Raw genomic sequence first — 14941 nt, 5'->3', positions numbered from 1 at the left:
TGCTTTCTTTTGGCTGGTGTGCTTTTCAATTTATTACTGATAGTCACAGCTGAAAGGTCTTATTTGGAATTATAAAGCTGAGCTTTTTCTGTTAATTTTTAAACTTCACTCTACTCCCCCTTGCTCTCCCCTCATATCAATAAACATCTACCTTGCCTTCCTGAAGGCTACCCATGCTAGTATATTCCAGCAAGATCCTGTTACAGCTCACAGCACAGAACCAAGCTATGCACTTACCTTACCTCCACCCAAAGGGATTTAAAGAAATTTAACTTCCAGACAATCTGGAAAATCTAAGTTGATCATTTACTGCTATTAACCCCACAAAAGATTACACTGAGTTGATATGCACGGGTAGTTACAGCATTTGTAAGCACAGACCTCATCAAACGTGTATGCCGCCGAGCAGAATGTTTCCAACAATTTGAAGTCAGCACACACTGCTTAAACTGTTGGTTTGTCCCTTTCCCCTTTATTATCCCCGTCCCCTCACATATATATTCCTCTGCTTTGTTTTTCTTCCAAGTGAGATAAACCACGGGTTTGATTCATCTCTCACCGCTATCAGTGAGCCTCAGCTCACTGTATTCATAGTCCCAGACTCTGCAAGGACAAATCTGCAGGCACTTTCTGCATTTAATTTCAAAAACAATAAAATATTTTTTAAAAGGCTAGAAACAGGAATCTAGCCCAACCCAATCATTACTGCGTAAGGCCCAGTTCTGTGGCAGTAGCCAGCAATATGCTGAGGAAGGCTGGTACACCATAAAGGGATCATCACCTTTTCTTAGTGAAAATCTACTGGAGGTGAAAGAAGATCTTGGCTGTTAAGCACTCTGCTAGACAATGCATGCAAACCCTATCAATACAGAGAAGATACTGAGATTACCAGGAGTTGAAAAGAAGTCATAATATTACTATCTTATTTCCCACTGACACTCAGCCAGTATTACACTGTCGAAGATACGGCCCAGAAAAAAATTTGGACATCAGGACCCACTTTGGATGAGCACTTCTCACACTTTTTCTGCCATTCTTCTCTTTCTTCTCCAGTTTATCTGTGCTGGGTGGATACTTCCACCTTCCACTTAACTGATGCTTGCCGCCCCACTCTTCTGAGATTTTGGTGCTGTAGTCATTGCTGTTTGAGTTCACCTCCCCACCTGATATCTCTTTCTGAGTTCACAGACACAGCAGCAGTGTCCTGCATGCCTTGTTACTAGCATTGGAGAACTATGCAAAGACGGAGGATGAACAAGGGCCCGGTTGATAGGCATGATGGCAAGAAAGGGTTTTCCCCCCAAAAGCAATTGAACTTCCTATTCTGAAAATGACACGGAACACTTCAGAGAACGGCACAGCCTCTCCATTGCTCTCCTAGACACCTTCAGTAAAGCAAGGGAGCCATGCAGACTTCTGTGTACACAACATTCAGGCCAAAAGAGGTAAGTGAGGTGCAGACAGGGAAGTGGCCACATCTCCCTTGCCTGTTCCCTGACATCTTTTCCTTCTTGACTCTACCAAAGTGCAGAGGCTGTTTCCACCGTTGGCAATTCCACTGCAATTAGCAGTGCCTCCTGCGTCAGGTGGCCCCACTTCTCTTCCCCTGCAACCTCTCAAACTTCCAGCCCTTGTTCCTCTTCCTGATGGACAGCTTTTCTAAACCTCACCTGCATGTCCCATCCCTGCTGTTGGGTTCTCACTGCTCCACTCTTCTGATTTTATTGAGAGATGATAAGTGCTTTTGCTGTAATACAGTAGCTTCGTAGCCATTGCAGGATCACAGTATTTCAGAGCACAGTTAGAGGTAGAAAGGAGCTGTTCAAGTGAGCTGTTCTTGCAATTTGTAAAGAAGGGAAAAGAAAGGATGAATGAAGATAAAAGTTGGTGAGAGGAAACCTACAATAATAGCTAGTTACTGTTCAGCCAGTACCAACCAGTCTCATCTGGTAACTTGAACAAACTATGCAGCGCATTGTACTGCTCTACTCTCCTGTCAATGTAATCAAGCAAACTTAGCCACCTGGCGAGGCAAAGCTGTTGTGTTTTCAAACTATCTGCTCCTACAAATGCTTGACATTCTTGCTAAAATTGTATCCTCTTTCAGTTACTGGAGAGCTGTTGTTAATGTCTATAGTATTTGGGAAAAGCTTATGTGCATCAGCTGTACATAGCACTGCAACCTTGCTTGTAAAATAAACTAGAAAAAGGTTTCATTCCTCTTCCTAAAACTCTGAAAAAAACGGGATTTCCAACTCCTAACATAACAGTGGTTCCATCTGTTTCTAATCTCATTGTTCTGAGTACTTCTTCCTGGCCCAAAGACACAGAGGGGAAGTCAGTGATTCTTTCCAGAGGGTGGAAATTAATTTGTCAGTGCTACAGCCAGCTCCATTGCTTTCCTCAGAAACGCTCCACAGCTCAGGGTTATCGCCTCAGCCCTGGTTGCACTCATCAGCCCTATTTCCCACTTCTACAGAAAAAGCTGAAGAAGTATCCATGCTAGAGGAGTATTTATTATTGATAAGCTCAACTTCTTTGCCATACTTACACACTACTTTAAACGGGCCGAAATACAAATAAATTACTTAACTTATTATCCCCCATCTTGTGTGAAAGTTCATACAAATATCAGGTTTCTCTGCCACTTAATGTCCAGCATTAGCCACTGATGGCCACCATCTTGTAGAGTTAGGGAGCAGCATCCTTACAAGACACAACCTGCCTACCAGGGCACACTGCCACAGGCTGCTCTGCTTCTGCAGCACTTCTTGGACCTGTTCCTCAGCAAGGGGAGAGCACTGAACACCTACCCTGTTGGGCCAGCCCTCTGTGCCCAGGTTCAGCTGATACAAGGATTCTTTGCCTTTTATGATGGTGGACCCTTGAAGCCATCACATAGCAATACCTATCAAGCTCTTAAAACGGGCCTTTTAGGAACACAGACCATGATTTTTAATCTCTAATGTTAATGCTTACTTCTACTGTACAGATATCCAGAGGAAATCTCCTACCCTACTTCTGGATATTATGGAAGCCAACTGATTTTTTGGAGTGCCAGAAATAAGCTTTGTATTTATGCCTTTTAAATAAGTGATAAAATCCAAATCCTCCCCCTAATGTTTTCAAAATGTATTTCACATAAAGTCATTTTCTCTGTGAGTCAAACTCAGAGGGGTGTTTAAGGTGAAGTAATTGCCAGCTCCTGGGAATATTACATCACCTTTGTCTGTCTACAAAAGTTTGGGCTCTGATCAAAGCTAATGCCCTGGTTGAAAGGTTCCTGCCCTCCCCTCTCTATCCCCCAGACGAGGTTACCATTCCTTCCTGCTTGCTCATCTCTACGTGCTCTGCACTCAGATTTGTCAAAATAATCCTATTCAACCCACATCCCCTTCCTCACCCACAAACACGGTATTATAAGGATTCGTGCTTACCTGGGTAGCCCTCACAGAACCAAGGGACTGAGGGAAGCACCACATGCAGTCAGGCACATGGCAGTTTTCAGGAGAATCGGTAAGAACCACATTCTCCACATCAACATACAAGGTATTTATACTCATGCAGATCATACTTAGAGGGCAATTCCCAACATAAGGCAACCTGAGTATATCTAACACCTTACAGCAACCAGGGAAGGGAGTGTCCCAGCTTCCTCATACCATTCTCAGTCATCTGGTCTTCCTTTTCGCCTTACGCTGTCTTTCAATGAACCAATACAACTTACTAAAGAGGCAGAAAACTAATCTAAAAAAATAAAATAGAAAAGCAGATATGTTTTTTCTGCTGCTTCAGTGAGTTGAATCAGCATAGAGGCAGCTAAGCACTGGAGTTCACATAAAGGAAGAAGCAGCACCATGCAGCCAGAGGCAGGAATGAAAATCAGCAGACACTTTTGGAAGCAGTAAGCCAGGAGATCCCCAGTCTGAAGCATCATGTTCAAGTAACACTGGACAGCTTAAAAAACACCTGGCCTTCCGGCCTATCCTCCCAGACAGAATTGGAAGTCCGAAGAAGTACACTTCGTAATAAGATAAAAAAGGAACTGACTTGTTTACAAAGTTTCTTGCTATTTTTATTTTATGCAAACCCATCCAACCATTCCTAGAGCTAATCACATTTAAGCAGGCAGTTCCACGATTTCAAGCACTTTATTCTTATTACAGTTACTGTTGCTGTAGGCATGGTCCTAGAGCTGAGCCACCTTCAGCTACTGAATGGACCCACAGTTTGGGGGAAGGGATAACAGCCTGAACTAAGCTTTTCCAGACTAGAGGTCAAGCACTGTGTCTATCCATGCCTGACTGGGCAATACTCAGTTTCCCAGTGGAACCTGTCTGCTGGGGAGGTTTCATGCTAAAGTGCACTAAATAAGTACATCTTTCCCAGTTTCTGACACATTACTTTCCAACATGGTTCAGATAAAATGAGGAGCATCCAGCACCTACACATCAGCACAAACCCTCCATGCCTTTCAGGTTTTGATATACTTGTAGCCTTTTAGCATAATAAGAAAGTGAAAATTGAGATTTAGATCAGTAAAAAGCAGGCTACTTACATATCCAAGCTGAAGCCTGGGGAAAAGTATAGGAGAAAAGGAAAGTAGGAAAGTAACATAAGTAACATATATACTTTGATTTTCCTACTCACAGTCGGTTCCCATTTCAGGAAAATCTGAATATTGTTCCCTTTGCTGGCCTGCCTGCCTTCCTCAGAAGACACAAGGTAAAACCAGACAGGCATTCCCTTTCCAGTCTCATGCTTACAAAACAACTTGAATGTATTACTCCTTCAAAACATCTGTTTGCACTCCTAACATGAGAAAAAATGTTGAGACTTTATGTGTTTGATAACAAGTCGTGACCTCTACTTTGGAATTTGGAATTTGGTTAAACCCAGTTTGTTATGCTTCCAAAACCTTGTCACTCTTGAAACTTCAATGAATTGAAGTTTAATTATTCTAAAATGAAATTATTTCTATGTTTCTGTTTTAGAGATATCCACTGAGATTATTAAAGAAGGCTCATTAGCTTTGCTTCATTTCTTTTTACTTTTTAATTACACTAATGGATGAAATTCTGCCTAGTGAGTCAGAGTGTTTTTAGTGCAGAGGTGGTGAGCTCATGAGCTGAATACAGCACGCCAAACAGTTCCTCCAGGCCACAGCCCACTCTTAACACCATCTTCCAGAGTGTCCCTGAAATGTGGACAGGCAGAAAGCCACAAACCAGATGATTACTTGGGCAGCCATTTCTTCTAAAGGCCTCACAGTCCTTTCAACACTTGCATTCGTCTTGTCTCAAGCCTAAAGGCAGGTCCCACCACAAGAAAGACACGAAGTGGGACTGTGTGTGCATGTCTGCCAGGACAGATATGCAACCTCTGTCCATATGACACACCGTGTGCCTATCACAGCACAGAGTGAGCCTGCATTAGCCACTTCACAGGACATAGACGCAGCCTCCAGTGAGATAACTCATTTCACACATACCTGGACATGTAGCAGCTAAATGACAGGGCAGGCAGATTTTGAGAACAGGATATACACAGCCACTTATCTAACAAGGGAAGGGCCACACCTTTCCTTATCACATAGTTATCAGAAGCTCTGTGACTGCCCAGGCTGAAAGCAGAGGCACTGCTTGCCTTGGAGCAATTCTGGTTATGGTGAATACACTGCTGTGCCTACAAGCACTTCATTTTTCTCTTTCTCTGTTTTGCAGGAGTTCTCTGTTACAGGGTAGAGTGGTCTGTATCTCCAAGATAACAAGCTAGTCCATCTTATTACACATTAATGAGGTTCAGTACAAGGTTTCCTTTTATTTTCAACCACTTGACTGATAGTGAACATTCTTCACACAGGCAGGCAGAATGCCTGTGGGACAGCCTAACTGTTCATTCCTACAAGCTGCTTGTAAAAGGACAATGGACTATAACTGCCAAAGAAGAAAAAAATACTAAAATAATAGATAAACAAACGTCCTCCACTGATTACTTGTTTATTTGTTTACCTGCTTTTCTAAAGTGTAGTCTTTGTCCACGGTCTTTCTTAAGGGAGAGGTCTTTCTTAAACTCTGGAAAGGCGCAGGAACAGCGTGGATCGCACATCAGTGACAGGAAGGGCAATCAAGCAGCAACCAGCCCTGTGAAGGATACAGGTGTTTGTCTTTTACAAATGTAATGTGGCATCTGACATAAAAACACATTGATAGGGTAAATTCCCACCCAAAAGTTCAATGGTTGGAAAACAATTACAGAGGAAGCAATTTCTAGGCAAATGATCAAGTCCCTCCCAGTGCAGGGACGTCAGTGGAAGGTAACAGAGGTCATTTTGTATTTGGTACTAAATTATTGAAGCAGCTCTACCTCTAAATTTTCTCATTGCTAGGATGAAGAGCTCTGCCTTGGGATTATGTTTTAACCTTTATGCTTCATGCCTCCCAAAGTTGTATTCAAACACTGGTTTGAAATGCGGTACCTGTAGGCAGGTGAGGTAAAAGTGAAGGCCAGTTTCTTTCCTTCAGGAAAGGATATTGTTTTGATACCTGGCTTAGGCTCCTCCACACACAGCAAGGTGCTACTCATTTACTCACTTTATGCAAGCCAGCAATTTTAACACAAGGGCTACAGTTCTCAGGAGGTTTATGGACCATTGGTGGAGAGTCTGAGGAAGTTGTACAGACAAACTATTGTTTATAGTTTCAGAAACACTAACCAGGAGTTCATACCTCCAGGAGAGAAAAAGGCAGAGCACCCATAAATCAGAAAAGAGTAAAATCCCTGAGTTCTTCCCTTGTTCATTCCCCTGAGGTTTTTATACTCCACACTCACTCTTCCTCCTCTCTTGGGGCCTGTGTCTCAGTCCCCCACCTCTGATTTGCCTTTTAAAAAGAATTCCCTTCTACATTCAAAACCCTCCTTTTACCAATTAACTACTGAAACAATTCTCTGTAGCTTGCTGCCCTGAGCAAACAAAGTGTTGGTCACTCTAATAAAGCAATTTAGTACACCTTTATTATGTGTTGCACTTTTACATTCAGAAATAAACCATGACATTTATCTACATAACTGTAATTTCTTAATGACTTTCCCTCAGGTGTTTCTCTTCTAAAGCACAATTATAGGCACCGAAGTGACTCTATAAAATGGCATGGATACCTGACTACTCTTCTTGTCTGCTTTCAGGGTGTTCAGGGGTTATTTTCTAACTTAATTAGCATTAATTGCATAACGTTAGCAAAGTGTTGCTTTTTGTGGAATAGCAGACATGAATCAGCTGGAGGGGAGAAAACTTATTTCTAGTCTTCTGCCTACACTAACAGACCAACTGCCACAATTCTGACCACAGGTCTTGCAGTTCCTGACAGGGGCCAGGCTGGACTCCACAACAACAGGCTGGGAGAGGTGGCTGATCCTCTCGCTGCACCAAGTTACAAGACAAAGCCAACAGCCAATATCTTGCCACAGGCAGGAGTATATTGCCCACTGGGCTGGGACTTGGGAATGTGCTGAGGAAAAACACGCTTTCTTCAGGTGCTGAGCAGAACTACCATTCCTATTCACACACCAATGTAGCACACCAGGTCAAAAGAGTCACAGATAACAACAGCATGTGGACAATCCAGATCTCCAGAGGAACATGGGAGCAAAGCTAAGAGTCCTCCTCTACCAGCACTTGTCCTCCCTTATAAAACCCAGCTTGGAATGGTCCTAAAAGAATATTGCTTAATTTTGTATGGCCCAGGTTTAATTTGCTGATTACTAGCAGATACAGCAGTCATTCAGCTGGGTAAATTGAACATTTGACGAGAGAGTAACAGCTATAAATATAGAAAGCTGATGTCAGGTGTAGTCATTTTTCTGAGTAGATTTATATTTAAAAATGCACTTGCAAAATAAAAGCAGAGACTCACATCAGTATTTTTTGTTCAATCCTCCAGCAGCCATAGCATCACAGAACATATTATAGGGCACGGCCTGGTTATCACAAAACTCCAAAGCCAAAACGTTAAGCCTGCTTTTGTAAGTATTTTCCAAGCTCTAAAAGCACCAGAGTGTGACATGATGCTGTGCTTAGAATTACCTGTGTACACTGAACTGAGGTTTTAAAATATATTATTACATACCCATTTTTAGTACATACTCTACTACACAGATTTCCTCTGGGATGAAATCCAGACAATGTAGCTACAGAGGCTACCCTTTCTGGACACCCTTTACCTAATTTGTTGCAAAAATTGGCAAGTGATTAAAGATAAACTTGAAGAAAGCAGAAGGTACCACAACGAAAGCAAATGCATGTGGCTTTTTGCCATGGAGTTCTACTGCAGTGCCAGCCAAGCCTGTGTGATTTAAATCACACTTTTTGCTGGTTTTTAGTAATTGCATATTCCTCATCTTCCCATATGTGGCTTGAGGTTGTAGGTTCTAATTTGTAACAGAGCTGAAGAGTTGATTTAGGTGGATGCTGCAGATAACAAAGAGAAGGTACAAAAGCCCCATCACGTCACAGGAGGATTAGTGAATAAATTCAATAGGGATGCAAAAGAAAAATAAGTGCATTAGGAAATTAATCACTCTGATTTCAGAGCAGGCTCTTTTAGCTACTTACTAACTTAGAAGCATTTGATTTTGCAGTCTTAAAAGTACCATTTTGTGTATAATTTCCTAGACTATTCTCAAACCAGAACCTGAAAAGAACAGAAATGCCACACTAAATCACTACACCAACTCCTGTGTGCCTGTCACAGGTGCCTGCAACCATTCACAAGCCAAGACTTCTGAACACAAAGCACAGGTCTCTCCCTCAGCCAGAAAAGCTGCCTTCCTGCCAGTGAACCAGTAGAAGAGGATGCAAGGCGTTTACTTTGTCAGGTAACATTTACCACCATTATTGGCTGATGGGAAAGGTAATTCAGGGATAGCGGGGTTCCATGACAGAAGTAGAATGTATTCTGAGAGGTAAAACTCCCACCCACTCTTCTTGGATTTTATTCACAATGCCCAGCCCTTCCTATCTGTCCCTATCCATGGGATATCTGTCCCTATCCAAGGGTTTCTGTAATACCAGCTCCTGGTCGGAGGCCCATGCCTTTTGCCTATCCATCTGTGTCCTCCTCTTTCTCCAGCAAGCCTCTTCTAGCAGTCCCACTGTTCTGGCTAAGCCAGTCCAGCACTCTCCTTTTGCCTTTCCCTTCAAAGTCACTGCTTGAATATCAGTCTCCCAGCAGCTCCCAGGCTGACAAATCCTCCCAGTTTGTTACTCCAATGTGTACCAGTTACCTCATTCCTAACTTGTCTTCAATCACCCTGCCCAATCTGCCTCTCTTTCAGTGCTTCTCCCAAGTAGTCTCCATCCCTGGCCTCGATATGTGAATACTCATCTACATCCCTGTAGCTACCTGTCCTCCTTTTTGCCCAGCTAAGTCCCAGCTTATAACCTTCTCAGTTAATCTCCTCTCCAGCCCCAGCTTTCCTCCTCACTCGCTCCCTGTTCTTGCACCACCTCCATGCCTCTCTCTTTTCATCATCTAGGTGCTTCCCGCTCCTTTCCCCATTCCCCCCCAGACAAGCTTTCAAGAATATTTTAAAGGAATAAAGCAACATATTTTTCCCTTCACCTTCCTTCCAGAAATGGTTCAATCACTTGGCTGCTATTTGTCAAAGTTTTCTACATCAAGCAGACATCAACTTTTGAAAAGTGCAGCCAAAACCGCTAAAACGTCTCAAAGTTACAAGCAACTGTTACAAGAATCATACCGGGACATGCTGTGCAGCCTTAACAACACACAGTGGTATCATCTACCTCTCCTGGAATCCTAGTTACATACAGGTGTAGTGCTTTCATTTAGATTATTGGCTTGAGTAAATATCCATTAGTTCTTTTAATTTTAACTTCAGTGAAAAATACCAGTCCTGGTTAAATAAAAAGGGTGGTCAGCTTCAGCTTTTAACACACAGACTTTGCTAAAAATGCTTGGAAAAAATTCCACGTTTATCCATGTGGTAGCTATGAGCCATCTGCAAACAAGCAGCAGAGCTTGTTTGCCAATACTGTACAGCCACTCTCCTACCAAATCTCTGTAAAAAACATGTTAAAAAGTACTGATTTAAAGACAGACATTTGACCCTAGTATGTCTAAAAGTCATATGATCCAACATTTCCAATATGGCATTTGTTTCTTTCTTGGTTTTTCATTTTGTCTATATGAAATTTCTTGGTATCTTACCAGGAACTTTCAATTGATTGTTGGTTGCTTTAGGAACCCTGAGCCATGCAGGAAAAGAAAGGTATGCATACAGAGATGTGTGTGAAATTCACAGGCTTTCATTAAAGACAGACCATACATGAATTGCAAAGATCCTTACAGAGCACACAGCCATAATGTTTTAATCATTTCCTTCCAAAAACTTTGTTGAAAAGTAAACAAACCCGTAACACCCACAGTGTTGTTCAAAACAAGAAAATCAAGTTAATTCTGCTTGTATTGTACTTTTTCTTTTAGAAGTACATTACAGAGAATTTAAGAGTTCTATGGCATCTCTCAGTAGTTTCGGCAGGCAAAAACTTTAAAAAAAATCCTAAGATGCAACATAGACAACAACAACTTGTGAATAACTACTTTGGTTTACTCTTGAAGTAATAGAAAACTAAATGAAACTTTATGTGCCTTCACTAAGCTAGGAGGGAAAAACCTCACATCTTTCACTTAATTTGTACTTCATAAAAGTTTAGAAGATACTGGTGCTTCTTTCTTTCATTTCAGATTTCAACAGACAGAAACAGTGCAAGTAAAATGCCAGGGACAGTGAACTCATTTTATAAATAAAAGTGTGAGCATGTACAATATATAAAATAGGTGAGTTCATATTGGTCAGATAATGTTCTTACACCTGTTCATTCAGGCTTTGGACCAAAGCACTTGCGGAGCAGGGTAAAAATAGATCTGTTCTTGTAACATTATCAAAAGGATCTGACCTAACAGGTGACGACATCTTATGGGGTTAATCATCTAAATTGGATGTTTCCTCACGTTTTAGGATTGGTTAGTATTACTCAGTATGCATAAAATAGCTGACCCCTACTACAGGGCATATTGTATTTATGGAACCTCATCTGCTTCTTCACTCCGATGTCAAGTTTATACTACAGTCCAATACTCCTAGTTGATATTAGACACCAAAACTTTCATAGAAGTTGTTTTATTTGTAAACTAATCCAGAAGTACAATCAACACAAGTTAAATTGAAATATTACTGCAGACCTTTTGTAGGCAGCAGTCTTTAAGCTGTGTTCTTTTTTTAAATGTCTTACATGTCTTATGCTCGTAGCTATATAGGTAGTTCAGGATAGTAATCTTTTCTTTAAAGTATTTTTTCTTCCTTTGACATAAGGACGATTTGATAAAAAAGAGCTGATACAATATCCACTGCATTTAGCTGTATATGTTTGCTCTGACACTAAGGCTGCTGTATGTGAGCCCATATAGTTCTACCTGCATGACTTAGGACCGTGCCTTCTGCCCAGAGATATCCACTGGTTCTACCCAGTGCTGCTGCTGAAGTGGTAATTCAGTGCAACAGTGAAGATCAAACCTACTCTCCCCAGGTGAGAGTCACCAATGAAGGCAGCTTTGGAAACAACATAAATACATGCCACTGAGGATATAAGCTGCTCGTGCTTTTCTCAAGCAAGGAGGCAGGTGAGGAGCCTGCAAGAGTATGTTAATTTCCAATCAGCAGACAGTGAAAGCACTAGTTGCCCAGCTGAGCCACTCCTAACTTATTTTTGATCAGCTTTTATAGGCACTGGTGAAGTTTATAGTGACACACATTAATAAGGCAATTGTGGCAACGTGTCTCATTTGCTCAACACCCATAATGTTCCCTGTTGACTCAGAGTTTACATTTTGTTTCAGCTCACTGCATGTGAGATTTAGCAACCTTGGCTTAAGCCTTGGGATTTGTCTATACACAGAACACAGCATCAGTTTAATTTGAACAGTTTGTCGAGCCAGTAAAAAACCTGGTGGGGCATGGATGACTCAAGAATGACTTCTTTGGATTTGAATGATTCTAGACTTCAGCCAGTGTAAGCTTTAGCAAATCCAGGGCTTTTGTTCTGGGGCATTCACTAAGCCACAGCATATTGCAGAAGGAAGGGTTAGTAATTAAAAATCAGCATTTAGGAAGCTCTTCTCCAGTTTCATGACACACTTTCTATGTGATCATTTTTGTCATCTGTACTGTCGGTGTTTTCCATTTCTTTCTGCAGGAAGATGGCTTTCTGCTATATTGTTAAATTTTGGCTATTTATAAGTAGGGCAGTGAAACAAAGCAGTGCTAAATGCTAAATGTTAACATCTCTCCTGCTCCTTTTCCTACATCTGGCACTAAAATAAAACAATTAATGATTGCACGAGTAGCTCAGAAACTCCTATAGAGACAGACATCCTCCCTACTGTACCCCTACCGCAACACCCTAATTAACTCTGTAATTAGCTAACATAGTAGCCAACATACCAGGTGACTGTGAGATTGCCAGCACAGTATGGGATTTCTAGTAGTCAAAAGAAATAGAAAAATATTGATGTCTCTGCAGAGTAAGCATTCAGAAAGGAGGAAAAAGCATTCAGAAAGCATTCCCAAGGAGGAAAAAGTTAAACAAGGAAGAAGAAAAAAATTAGAGCCATGTAATTAATACATGACATTACCTTCCAACAGGGGAGGGATCATTCCTGTCAATTTCTTATTAAAAGTACTGATGTTAAAAGTAATTTTACTCTTTTTTTGTGCACTTTCAGGCAGGAATGCTGCAAGAATATGCCTAGAGAATATGCCTGATAGAAGTAACTCAGTGTCAATCCCCTTGAGGCCTTTGACAACATCCTTGTCCATTTTCACATCTGTAAAATCAAGACAGATCTCACTCTTCTTTGCCTTACATGTCTACAGAGATTAATCAGATACCAGATTGCTTTACCTTCCACCAGTGTAACACAGCAAACAGGCTCTTTTCCTGGGGGTAGAAAGACTCCTAGAAGGGCCTGGGGCAGAATAAGGTGAGGCACCTACAAAAACCTTTCACTCTGCACATACCCTGCAGGCTGCCCTAGCCAGGGAAGGGGGGCAGCTAAACATCCCTGGTTGCCTCCGCTGTGGAGATAAACTAAGTGCCATGTGCAATAAGAAGTAGGAGTGAAACCCATTTTCCCACTAGAGAGATCCCAAAGGCTTACTCAATATATATTCAGCATAAATATATATAAAAATAATACATTATTAAAAAATAATTAGGATAATGAAGACTCCTATCCTATGATAAAGAGACAGGAGAGGAAAAATCTCTTGTACTGCTTTTGTATTTGCCAGGCTGATGTTCAGCTCATAGTAAGAGTACAGTACAGTAGCCTATTCACCATGCAGATGCCTCACAATTGTTTGCAACAGCAGGTAAATATTAAATATAACAGCAACTTCACAAATACAACAACAGGGAAACAAAGAAGTTAAGGAACTCAGTTCTGTTTTTTCTGTAAGTTGCTGGCAGACAAGCACAGAACAAAGCTTTCCCAAATTCACTTCCAGCCTAAGGTTAAACCAGCAAGCTGCAGGAACCTGCCACAGTATGCACAGGTTCCCTGTGGAAGTTAGATGACTTGTATATAGTCACTGAGCCACCAAGTACCAGGACTTAAAATAAAATGCATATTTTCAGTTCCGTACCTTAATAAACCAAGATTGGTCAACAGATCAAACGTCTACCATGTTGAGATGGTAATCCGTTCCTCTTTTGAAAGGAAATGGAAAGGTTTAGCAGAAACAGATAGGTATTTGTCTTTTGGGAAGTTAAAGAAGAAAATGTCTTTCTTTTCCCTCATATAAAGTGTGGCTTGAAGATTTTTTTATTTGTGTTGCAGCAATACTAATTTCCATGCACAAAGCAAAAGGAAGAGATTTCTGGGATTTTAGATACCAGTCAACATCAACGAATTGAAACGATGATGCGACTCTGTGTGCGTGTTCACGTCTGGCTGACCATTTAGCAAAATTTTGCTTACATAAGGGCCACCCATATTCTGAAAGACAAGAAGCACTGCTCTCAGATGGGAAACAGGGAGCAGTTCTATGTAGCAATGGGACCTTTGCTTATCTTTTAGTTCTGTGCACATAGCAGCATGAACCTTTCTGTGTATTAACAGCTGCAACCTTTCACATAAAGACCTTTCCATAAGTTTAATTTGAACTTTCACTATTCTTTTTATGGATGGAGCATTTAGGAGAAGAGTGGCTTGCTCTTTAGGAACTCAGGTGATCTTCTGCTTTCAGTTTATAACTTTAGAAGATGTGCTACTATATTACAGGCAATCCCAATGTGTGCAATACGCACTGTACATGAAAGTGTTAGTCGTACAACTGGTGGGCACCATGCCAGCCAAATTCATCCATCAGCCTGTCAACACCTTACTTTTTTTCTCCGGTGACCTATGTGGAAAATTTTTCCTACAAACAGCTGTTCAGATCGTAAGCAGACAACAGATTGTCTTAAACCCACTTTCAACTGTGCATAAAGGTTTGTGAATTTCTAGTTTCTTCTGCAAGATAAATAAGAACAGGATGTTCTGTTGATTTACGTTTATGATTTGTTTTACATTTTCTATTTGTAGAAATTCTTCTGGACCTCCTAGCTCCATCACCAAAAAAAGAGTTAGTTCATTGACCTTTTCTATCTGATGGAAAAAAAAAAAAAGCGACGTGAATCCTGCAGACAGAACTGAATTCTTGTCCCTTCTTTTTTTTCTTTAAGGGTTCATCAGCAGATGTGAAAAGATGGCCCAGAATCATGCGACAAAATCTCATCAATGCATACTGTCAATGGGATGACAACCTGTATTCCACAAAACTGAAGTGCTGTTTTATTATGTAAAGCAGCATCCAACAG

General features: G+C 41.2%; 1 long non-coding RNA gene across 1 annotated transcript in view; it reads right to left on the bottom strand.

The window, feature by feature from the left end:
- The window catches only part of LOC106901232, a 117595-nt gene that overhangs the window by 56393 nt on the left and 46261 nt on the right, over nt 1-14941 (bottom strand). The window contains exon 6 of the long non-coding RNA XR_001414287.1: nt 6012-6143. This is a non-coding gene — a long non-coding RNA (uncharacterized LOC106901232). The remainder of the gene's footprint in view (nt 1-6011; nt 6144-14941) is intronic.

This window comes from Calidris pugnax, unplaced genomic scaffold, assembly GCF_001431845.1.
Source record: "Calidris pugnax isolate Ruff unplaced genomic scaffold, ASM143184v1 scaffold44, whole genome shotgun sequence".
NCBI classification, from domain to species: Eukaryota; Metazoa; Chordata; class Aves; order Charadriiformes; family Scolopacidae; genus Calidris; species Calidris pugnax.
Note: the sequence above shows the minus strand (reverse complement) of the source record. Positions and strands in the feature narration are given on the sequence as shown.